The 11,321-nt window shown below is 44.0% G+C and overlaps 1 long non-coding RNA gene across 1 annotated transcript in view; it reads left to right on the forward strand.

The window, feature by feature from the left end:
- LOC110302643 overlaps positions 1-10,676 on the forward strand; it is an 11,357-nt gene extending 681 nt beyond the window's left edge. Inside the window, exons 2-3 of the long non-coding RNA XR_002378828.1 lie at positions 3,698-3,802; positions 10,213-10,676. This is a non-coding gene — a long non-coding RNA (uncharacterized LOC110302643). The remainder of the gene's footprint in view (positions 1-3,697; positions 3,803-10,212) is intronic.
- The last annotated feature ends 645 nt before the right edge of the window (positions 10,677-11,321 follow it).

Genomic DNA, 11,321 nt, shown 5'->3' on the forward strand with positions numbered 1-11,321 from the left:
ACACACACACACACACACACACACACACACACACTCAAGCTGTGGAGTGCACATTCCCACACTGACAGGATAATTTAAAAACCAAAATGTTTATCACAGCAAATTTCAGAACTGGAACTAGCAGCTGTTTCCAAATTGAGGCATGCTTTACAAAGACTGAGAGTCACAGTTATTAAGTGTGTGGCGTTGGTACAAGGAAGTTCTGTGTAACCAGCCCTCGAAGCAACTTGTACATTTTCATCTTCTAAGCTGTTGTCTGGACTTGCTCTGGTGTGAAGCCCGGTTCTCTAGGACTAGTCTCCAACCTTCATGTGTCTGTTGTTGCATCTACTTCTTAAACTTTAGATAAATGGAAAAGTATATTGGGTTTACTTTTTAAAAAAAATCTTATTTATTCAGTTTCATCCATGTGAACAATGTATATTGATCTTACCTAACCCCCAGCCCTTTATCCCACTCCTACTGGGCATCTCTCCACCTTTTCAAAATTCCCCCCACCCCAATTGTTTTCAGTAGCTCACCGAATTAAATTGATGGTTCCGGCTGGACTGTTGACTGCTTCTGATGATGTATCTTGTGTAGCTCTAGTGTAGGAAACCGTAACTGCAGCAAGCTCATGGGCGCCATACACACTGACCTCTGGCTTTTACATCCTCTTACCCTCTCTTCTGAGAAGTTCCCTATATAAGTGATTTTGTGAGGACCTTTTCATTTATCTTAAATAAGTGCTCAGGAGTGAGCTTACCGGGTCGTAGGGCAGGTGTTTAAGAAACTTCCAGATGATTCTACAAGCACTGTGAGTTCAGAAGCTCTGCATTCTTTGTCAACACTTAGTGGAGCACATTCCTTCAAATTTGGGTGTTCTGGTAGGTTGGAGCAAGTGGCCCTTATTGGTTTCAAGTATCAACAATATTTTAAAAACTATCAAAGCAGCCAAGTTGGTAGATGGCTGGCTGCTTTGATTTGTGCTGAGCTTTGAATGACCATCCACAGCTTTCCTTTTGCGAGAAGTCCGAGGGTTCAGCACTGGCAGGAAGACATTTTAAGGGCTGTGCGTTTCAGACCCCCAAGTCACCTTCAGGAGGCTTGGCCCACTTTCCCTCCCTCCCCCAACTCCGGTTCCTTTGCTTAGTCGTAACTCTCCAGAAAGAAGATGCCATCTCTCTAGTTAAGCATTCCTGGTTGGTCTTAAAGCCACACCATTGGATCACAAAACCAAAGTGGAAATGGTCCTCGCCTACACCCTATGGTAGTTCATGTACAAGCGAAGACATGCAAGGTCCTGCAGCTGCCGTTCTGGAGAGAGACTGAGTGCTATCTGCCTGCTCTGTGGCCACCAGTTGAGATTCAAGCCTGGATGGTGTATGCCAAGCCTTCTCAGCAAGTTCAGTTTGAGACACAAACTTTTAAAAGCTAGAAATAGTAAAATTGATTCCCCCTGTAGATGATAATATTCAATTAAAGAGGACCTCTGATGATGAAATCAGACTTGAGGTTGTTTTTAATGTGAAGTTACAAACTTTAATCTGTGAGATACACACACACACACACACACACACACACACACATACACACACACACACATTCATGTGCTATCACTGTACCTGAGACCTGCCTGCCTTCTTTCAGTGGTAGGTGGCCATGTGGCTGTTCCATTGAGTTCTAGGGTGGGGGATGGGTGCCCATGGTTCTCCAGGGCATCATTATTAATCTCCAAGGTGTTCTTTGTGCAGTGTGCTAGCAAGACCAGGAAGGCAATGGCTAAGTGTCCCACTGTCTCCTGAGAAAAGTGGCTGAAAATTGTTCCTTAGATACACATTGCCCTTGCTGTGTGGTCTGACCGTCAGCCTGGAAATGGCTACCCGCCACAGAGACTCTTAGCAGTGGGCTTAAGCATAATACAAATGGTAATGGTGGGAATGACATTAATAACAGACACTTACGCAATCATCAACTCTGTGGCCTATATTTAAAGCTTTTGTTTGGAAAATGACCCACGGTTCAGAAAGCTTTTCAACTCCAGGTCACATTAGGTTGCTGGAATCTGCCACTAGGGGGCAGCATTGCCGCTATCGTCTTATGGGAATCATAGCAAGTTCTATTTACCAGTCTTAATCTTTTTAGGTAGATTTCTCCCTTCATTTAGGATGAATATAAGTTATCTTACACAGTAAGTTAATAATTTAAGAAATGAATCTGGCCTCTCATAAATACTGCAGAGGAAGGACAGTGACATAGTTTTCTTTTTCTGTTTTTCTCAATCCATTATTTTATGTCTTCATTAATTATTCCATTTGTAATAGTTGTGCTTGCTAAAAGGGAAGTCTCCACTAACAGTAATGAATTATTAGCACATGATTTCTAAGCTGTGGACTTGCCCAGAGCACTTAGCTTCCCACCCATTTAGCTGAATGTCAGTATTTTTCTGGGAGGGGTCATACATCTCATCTTCTGTTCGGTTTGGCAGAAGACAGACAGCTGTGGACCTTACACTTTGTTTGTAGAGACAAAGGATGCACCTTGGTTAAACTTGCCCACCTAAAACAGGAGTGCTTAGACCCTCCTGGCATTCTGACAAGTTTATCAATTCCTTACATGATTTGCTTAAGGGTTTTACTTTGTGCAGGGTGAGGAAATGTGCTTTGGTTCATCCGATCTCTGATTACCGTGCCGCTGTCTCCGATGACCCACTTCTTTTCCTTGTTATAAACCAATGACCCTTCTTAACTCCTCCAAAGAGCTTTCCCCCAACAGCCTTAATACTTTTTAAATTAAATTAAATTTTGAGACAAGGTTTCACTACGTGCCTCTGGGTAGCCTGAAACTGTATGTATACCAGGCTGGTCTTGAACTCACAGAGATCTGCCTGCCTCTGGCTCCTGAGTGCTGGAAATAAAGGTCACCACAGCCAGCACCACCCACTCTAGGTTAGTACTTTTAAGCTGTTTTTAAATTTCTATTTGACAGACCTTTTTCCATCCTATCATCTTAATTGTGTGTGGTATTGTATTTCAATACTTGATTCTTCTGAGGGGCACATAACTAAATTACTAAAACCTTCAGAATATTTGTCTTTAGTTGACTACTTTAGTTCAATTAAATTCTATGACTTAAAATGTGATTTTTTTTTTTTTGAGACAAGGTCTGTGAAGTCCTGGCTGTCCTAGAACTCATTATGTAGCCAAACTGGCCTCAGACTCACAAAGATCTGCCTGATTCTGTCTCCCCAGTGCTGGAATTAAAGATGCTGCCACCATGCCTGGCTCATCACTTCTTGCCAGCCACCATCCTGTTTTGGCTTCATTCCAAGGAGCTGCTTGCTTTAATCCCTGACCCTTCTCCCTGCTTACAGTAAAGTGAGGCACTCTATCACTTATCTCTGAAAGATCATTACATTTTAGTATTGAATCTCTAAGTCAAAATGTCATCTTACCAGAGCTGGAGAGATAGCTCAGGGTTAAGAGCAGTGGCTGTTCTTCCAGAGGGCCCATGCTCACTTGGGAGCTCGCAGCCATTGGTGACATCAGCTCCCTCCACAGGCAATGGCGCACACCCAGTGCACATGCAGACAAACAGGCACACTCATACAACCTAACATACATTTGTCTAGGTTCTCCAACGTCACAAATGGCACAATGTCATGACTGATTTTCATGACTGATATCGTCTGCTCAAAATGCCACATTTTTTTCTACAGCATGCGTTATGGGTCAAGTTGTATCTTTCAAAAGAAGACATAATGAAGACCTAACTCTCAGTCCCTCAGAATGTGGCCTCATTTGGAAATAGGGTCTTCATTAAGGTAATCAAATTAAAATGAGGTTGTTGACATGGGCCTTCACCCACTGAGACTGCTGTCCTTATCACCAAGAGAAGCTTAAACATAGACATGCAGTAGGAGGGCCACGGGCAGTGCCACCCTGCCAATACCTCAATTTCAGACTAGTTACCTCTAGAGCTAGACGGAACCTATATTTCTGTGGTTTTAAGATTCCCTGCTTGTGGTACTTTGTTATAGCAACTTGGATCATTTGCTTAGTTTTCCACTTCGATTACGTTTTTCCAGAATTTTCCAGAAGCAGGGTTGCCCTCAGAGGCCAGAAGGGGTATCGGATCCTCCTAGGGCTGTGAGTCAGCTGTCACTGGTGCTGCGAACTAAACCTGGATGCTTTGAAAGAACAGCGGGCACTCTTAGATGTAGAGTTGTCTTTTCAGACTTAGACTCGCACACCTCCACTGCCTGCTTCAGACCTTTCTACTATCTTCTGTTCCTAGCCTCTATTTTTTTTAAAAAAGATGTATTTATTTTTATGTGCATTGGTATTTTGCCTGTGTAAGGGTGCCAGATCTGGAACTGGAGTTACAGAGAGTTGTGAGCTGCTATGTGGATGTTGGGAATTGAACCGGGATCCTCTGGAAGAGCACGACCCAAGCAAGTTTGGGGCTGGATTTCCTGTAGCATATTTTTTTACCACCTGGAGCTGGAGAAAGCTGAAGTTACTATGGTTTCCTGTCTTTGGCAGTATTTTATGGCTATGAAGAAAAAACGTGACCAAGCAACTCTTATGAAAGAAATCATTTAATTGGAGCTGGCTTACAGTTTTGGAGGTTTAGTCCGTTATCATCATAGCAGGGATCATGGCAGCACACAGACGGGCGAGCTGCTGGGGAAGAGTTGAGAGTTCTGACACACCTCCTCCAAGAAGGCCACACCCCTTAATCCTTTTAAATAGTGCCACTCTCAGGGACCAAGCATTCAGATCTATGAGCTTATGGGGGCCATTCTCCTTCAAACCGCCATACCTCCCTTCCGTGTATCTCCTAGAATCTTGACTTCCTGTTAGTGGGCAACTTCCCCTAGCAGGCCCTGCTTCATCTTCTTTGGCCCAGCCTTTTGCCATTAGAATCTCTATTTTCCCACCTTGTTCATTGGACAAGATGGAGGCCATAGCAGTGTACATTGCTTCATTTCTAGCACCTGGGGCTGGGGAAACACTTTTCTTTGTTATTTCTTACAAGGTTGGCTGCGTCTCAGAAAAGTTTGAGTAGTTCCCTCTGTTTTGGTGCCATTTAAGAAGCGGCTTGGGTTGCCTTATTTCTCTGAGACAGTTAGCTAGGACTAGTAGCCAATAAAGATTGTGGAGGATGACAGGGACCATAAGGAGGGACGTGTTCACTATGAATTAGTAACAGCTGTGGAACACTGGAGACTGAGGTAGACTTTAGAGAAAGAGGTTCAAACATTTACAGTACTTTACATGTTTAGAGCCCTGTGGAAGGATAAGGCCTTGCATCCAATGCCTGGCATGGTCACATGCACGCCTCACTTTTATTCTCTGCAAATGATCTTCACCTTTCCTTCCCACTCCTCCCTCTGTGCCTATTTCTTTGTAGAAGCAAAACTCTGCTCTGTGAACCACAGGAGGCCAGGTGTCTGCAGGAAGCGCACATGGCTTCAAACCATGTCCACTCGGCCTTCCCCCTCCAGGCAGTGGACTGTTGTGAAGAAAAGATCAGAGACGTTCCCAGGGAGCTCCAAACCGTGGCTAATGGAGGGAACAGGCTTGACTCACGATAGTGGCTTTTAATTTTTAATTGTATCAACCATGATTTCATTGTCTGAACCGCTCAGAGAGGAAGTCTCTTGTTCCATGTTGGAAATGCCCTCGATACCCACCAAAGAACTAGACACCTTTTCTCAAGTCCTGGGAGCCAGTTACAGGATTAAACAAAAAGCTAGGACTGGACATGCTTTAAAGTAAAAATATTGCTGGACAAAAAGGCCACTCTCACCCCAAAGGGAGTAAAACAATATATTCTGGAGTCAAATATGAGTAGCCGTAATAAGGGAACACACAGATTTAGGCTACTCCTAATACCATGCTTCAGTATGGTAATGGTTCATGAAGTCTGTATTGTCATGGTATGAGGAAACGATCAACCAAAGTTTTTAAAATTTTTATTACACTTATTTTTGTTTGTTTGTTTGTTTGTTTGGGGGGCACAAGGGAGTACTGAACATTGAACTCAGGCTGTCAGGTTTGGTGGCTGGCACCTTCATCTGCTAAGCTGTCACACTGATCCTTAAAGTACTTTAAAACTATATTGGTGGAAACATCTGGGAGGGAGGGAGGGAGGCCAAGTGGGAAGTCTCTGCTCTAGGGCTCAGCTGCTAGCTGCTGCCATTCTCAGCCTTGGCGTTGGTGGAAGCTGAGAGGTCTATGCATCCATTCCAAAAAAGGAGATTACCCCAGTGGGCATGAGAATGGATGCAGGGCCTCACTCAGAGGTAGGCGAGGAATGGTAAATAATGGGGCTAAACAAAGCTGTAGACAACCCAGCTCCAGACGTGCTGCAGGCCAGTTCTACAGAACCACAGAAGACGTAGTCAGTCTTGTAGAATCATTACACAGGTGTGACCATTTTCCTTCTCTGGTTATCCATTTATAATATGTCATATTCAATAGACAGAACAATGTGCTGGGTCAGAGCACAGATTCCAGAGCCATACTGTGTTTGGGGTTCTAGCTCAATCATTCTTCACTCTTGGCAGAGTGTGTTTCCTATCTTTCTTATGGGGAATAACCACAGGTGGACTTGTTGTCCACGGCACTGAGTGCGATGGAAGTGCATCGGCCACTTAAGCCCCTAGAGAGTAATGTGCTCTGCTATAGCTCCTGACACCATATATGAACATTGGTTTAGGTTCAGAAACCCCAAAGAAAGTCTACAGTAAGATCAGAGTGTTTGAGAACTATGTAAGATTATATCCCAAATTACGTGTGTGTGTGTGTGTGTGTGTGTGTGTGTGTGTGTGTAACAATATTTGTTTAAATTAAGATTCTTTTGGAATTTAGTGCAGTCCAAATAGGTCTCAGAGCGAACTGGCATTGGTCCCTGGCTGTAACTCAACCATATTAAAGTGACACTGACTCTTCTATATTTGTAGGAAAGAGACAGTGGCCACTAAGAAAGTCCAGAAAGTCACATGATAATTTCTACTGAAGGGCATTAATGCCATTCTTCTGCTCTGGGTGATGTCATTGCCAGGTGAGCCTACCTGACTTTTAAGACGACCTGTGGAAGGACTAGGGACTCAGCTTCTATAGGAGAGTGTAGACTCGCTCCTTCCCAGGAGATCAGGAGGCCTTGGTGAAACCTGTGTGGATAAATGGCTGGGAATTCTCCAACCTGGCAGACTCAAAGAATCATGACACTTTCCCTCTCTCCTTCCTGGCTTGCCCTAGTCTGGGCACCTGGGGGAATTTGGGAGGACTGTGAATGTGTAAACTTTAACTTCATTCTGTGTCATCTGCGTCCCAATGCCATTGACAGGGAAGACTGTGTCCTTGTCCTCTCACCTTTCACCTCCTCACATACGTAAACATGTTTATGCAACCCTCGGTCCACAGCATTCAAACTCAAAGCTGTTTGGGGTTCTCCCTTTTCTTAGTCAGGAAATCCTAGCCATCTCCTGGGCAGACAGGAGGTAGGAACCTGAAGAAAGCCTAATGAGTTCTCCTGTGATTCCCAGGGAGGACTGAGACTCATTAAGTCTCATTTCCTATGCAAGTCGACCCAGGGAGAAGAAAATAGCCACAGTGAAAGCCTGAGAGAACTTACTGCCTTCAGATTTCTGAGAGTTTGTAAGTGCAGCGACGTGGTAACCAGGACAAACAACGGAGGCTTCTAATTAGATTCTCTGAAATATTGAATTAGGCACTGTATTCATGTTTTGTTATTTTCTGTAAGGAACTGACCCCATACCAGGGAGGATCCATACACCAAATGAGGCTGTCTTTTAAAGGTTAGATTCAATTCCTACCATACACCTCCAGTCTTGTGTCCAAAACTCATGCTTCAATTATAATCATGGTTAGAATAATCACCTGAAGTTATGGTATAAGTCTCAATGTCCATGGACAGGATGCTGAGAGACCAAATTTTCGGGTTCAAACTCAATCTTAGAGAACCTGACCTAAGCTTGAACTCAGGTAAACTTGCATCAGTTTCCAACAAAACCCAAGCCTAGCTCCAGATTCTAGGTTAGCCTCAACAAAACCTATATCTCCAGGTTAATCTCTCCCCCAAAATCCACCTTTTCCAGGTTAATCCCCAATAAGCCCGCCCCCTGCCTAACAGTCACCAATACAGAGGGAAACAGAAGTTAAGTTTATGATTTGACTCCCAGCAACAGTCACTTATGCTAAAGGCCATAGTAGCTCTCCAATTAGATGCTTGCCAGGCTAAAAACACTTATCTGCCCCCCACCCACCCACTTGCTGCTTTCAATAAGACCTTGCCCCGATGTATGTTTGAGGCTCCTCTCTATCAAAACTGCCCTACATGTCAGCAGTGGGCTGAGCCCCAGCTAGCTTGACTAAAGGCCCTGGTGAGATTGCATTGGATTGGCTCCTGTCTGGTCTTTTGGGGTTCATTAGTACTTTCTTGGCACCACAAATGCCTCATGGAAAAGGTACCCCAGACAGACTTGTCATGGCCATGGAGTGTGTGTGCTGGTGAAAAACATCGGGGTGAGGGAGGCTAATTCAAATCTCAAATTATGTTTGTGTTAAATCTAGTGGGCAGGCTACCCCAAAGGCAAGGGATGGGAATCTTAGTTTACAACAGGAAAGGTAAGCGAGGGGCACTGGTATATTTTCTTAATTTAAAAAGTGTACATTAAGACAAACACTTCTAGCTAGACGTGGTAGCATAGGCCCTCAATCCCAACACTTTGGATACTGAGGTAGGAGGACCAGAAGTTTAAAGCCAACCTAGGTTACATAGCAAACCTTGTCTTATAATTCAATTTTTAAAAAATTCTTTTAAGAGACATTTTTTTGTTTTAATTTTATGTCTATGGATTCTTTGCCTACATGTTATTTTTGTCGGTGCACCACTCGCGTGCCTGGTACATGAGGAGATCAGGAAAAGGCATCACATCCCCTGGAGCTGGAGTTACAGATAGGTGGGAGTCACCACATGGGTGCTGGGAACCAAACACGGGTCCTCTGGAAGAGTAGCCAGTCTCTTAACAACTGGCCATCTCACCAGCCCCAATTTCAGTGTTTTAAATTAATCAGTAAGTTAATTAACTATAGATGTGATGTAATATACCCCAGGCTAGCTTCATATTTACTGTGTAGATCAGAATTACCTTAAACTTCTGATCCTGAGTACTGGGAATGCAGACATGCATTTCCATGCCTGATTTATGTGTTCTGGGAATCCAACTCATGGCTGAGAGCATGCTAGACAGGCGTTTTGCCAACTGAGCTGCAGCCCCAGTCCCTGGATGTCTTTAATATTTATAAAAATCATGCTTAAGATACTCAATATAGTATCTTACGTTCTCTCTAAATAGATGCTACTGAATCTGTAATTAACATGTCTCAGAATGTAGGAAACCCTGTTTGCTTCTTCCAGATCAGGTCTTTCCTCAAACTTGTTCACATTTTGGTTCATAAAGTTGCCATGGCTAGCTCTCTAATACTGGTGGGGAAGGGAAGAGACAGTGCTTTAAAACACATAAACTGTGGGCTCAAGCTGCAGAAAACTTAAACTTGATCCATGGCTGGGCTGGCCCAGAGCTGGGGCTAGCCCAGAAAGAAAGCAGGTGGGTGGGACTCCAAGGTCATGTCAGTGCAGATGAGAAGTTGGAGCTCTGGCCAAGGTCAAAGGTCAAGAGTGAGGTGGATCTCAGAGACAGAGACCAGAAAGAATACCAAGAATAAAACCTTCCAGCAGGGCAGGAGAGATTTCTCAGTGTGTAAGGCTGATGAACTGAGTTCCATGCTTCCAGCCCCCTCAAAAAGCCAGAGGCAGTAGTGTGCATCTGTAATTTCAACACTCCAATTTCAAGATGGGAGTGGAGACAGGAGAACCAGCTGCTTGCTCTGAAGATGCCGTGTGGTGGCAAGAAACAAGAGAGGTTGCTTCTAACAAGAAGAATCAACTCCTGAAAACTGTCCTGTGAGCGCACACATACACACTTCCATACCCATACACATTGTGTATGTGCAGCATTCACAATAAACACATGCATATATACACACTTGTATACACATACATACATTTGGAATTACACATGCACATACACACATGTGCACACACATGCACACAGGCTCACACACACAAACACACTTGCACACATATATACGCACAGGTGTACACAATTGGAGTTGAAAAGATCTGTTTGTTCTTTCACAGTGTGAGAACACAGCAACAAGAGACAAGGCACCATCCATGGAGCAGAGAGCAGCCCTCACCAAACACCAGATCCTTCCAGCACTTGGATCTTGGACTTCACAGACTCTACAAGGACAAGAAAGAAAAAGGCCATCAACACGCTCTGCCACTCACACCTCAGCCCAGCCTACACCAAAGCTTTAGGCTGCTGTCAGGTCTTCCTAGCGAGCAGTCTTGCTTTCCCTCCCAAGGGACCATGTCAAGGCAAACCAAGGTAGAAAAATATCTTCCCTTTCCCATCTTTCTCATGTGCGTGACAAGAGAAAATGAAGGTTCGCTGAAGCCCACATGGGACTGTGAGTGGACGGAGCCTCCCATAAATCTTCATTCATGACTTCGATGGAAGGGAGACGGGATGCCACCAGATCTACCAACACCATCCATTTCCTTTTTAGAAGATTCAGGCTGCAGGCCAGCCTTTCACCCCCTCTGAATTTCTTCTTTTAGAGTCACCTCTGTTGTCCTTGCTTTACCTGTGTATAGCTGCCACCTCTCAATGCACCCTGCATCCTTATTTGAATTGCCTGCAACTTTGAAAACTTTGTTCTGAAAAGAAATGTCTGGGTGTACACGCATCCTTTTAGTTAAGTAGGTCCTGATTCTGAATTGAAACTGGTCTTTAGTACCAAAGGAACACTAGTAACTATCTTGAATTTTTTTTAAAGCAGAGGTTCTCTGTGTAGCCCTGGTTGTCCTGGTATTTTAAAGTTTTAAATTTTGATTACGGGTATATGCGTGTGAGAGGTGGTGGTGATGATGATGTTTTATTTTGTTTGTTTGTTTGTTTGTTTTTTATTTTTGAATCTTCTCCACTGATACACTTGATACATAGAGTTGCTCAGTCTAACATCTTCTTAGGCACATCAGAAGGTCTTTGGTAGCAGGTACTTGGGGCAGTCCCAGAGAATCCAGATGTGTATGTAGACTCTAGAAGCTCAGAGAGAGGGAAGGAAATGCTGCAATGGGCTAAACCAGACTCTAAGAACACGGACTTTAGACTACATCTTAGGTGATCAAGAGTCTGCTCATATTCTGTCCGAATGACAGACCATAGTCTGTCTGTCACTTCT

The sequence above is a fragment of the Mus caroli genome, chromosome 9 (assembly GCF_900094665.2).
Source record: "Mus caroli chromosome 9, CAROLI_EIJ_v1.1, whole genome shotgun sequence".
NCBI lineage: Eukaryota > Metazoa > Chordata > Mammalia > Rodentia > Muridae > Mus > Mus caroli.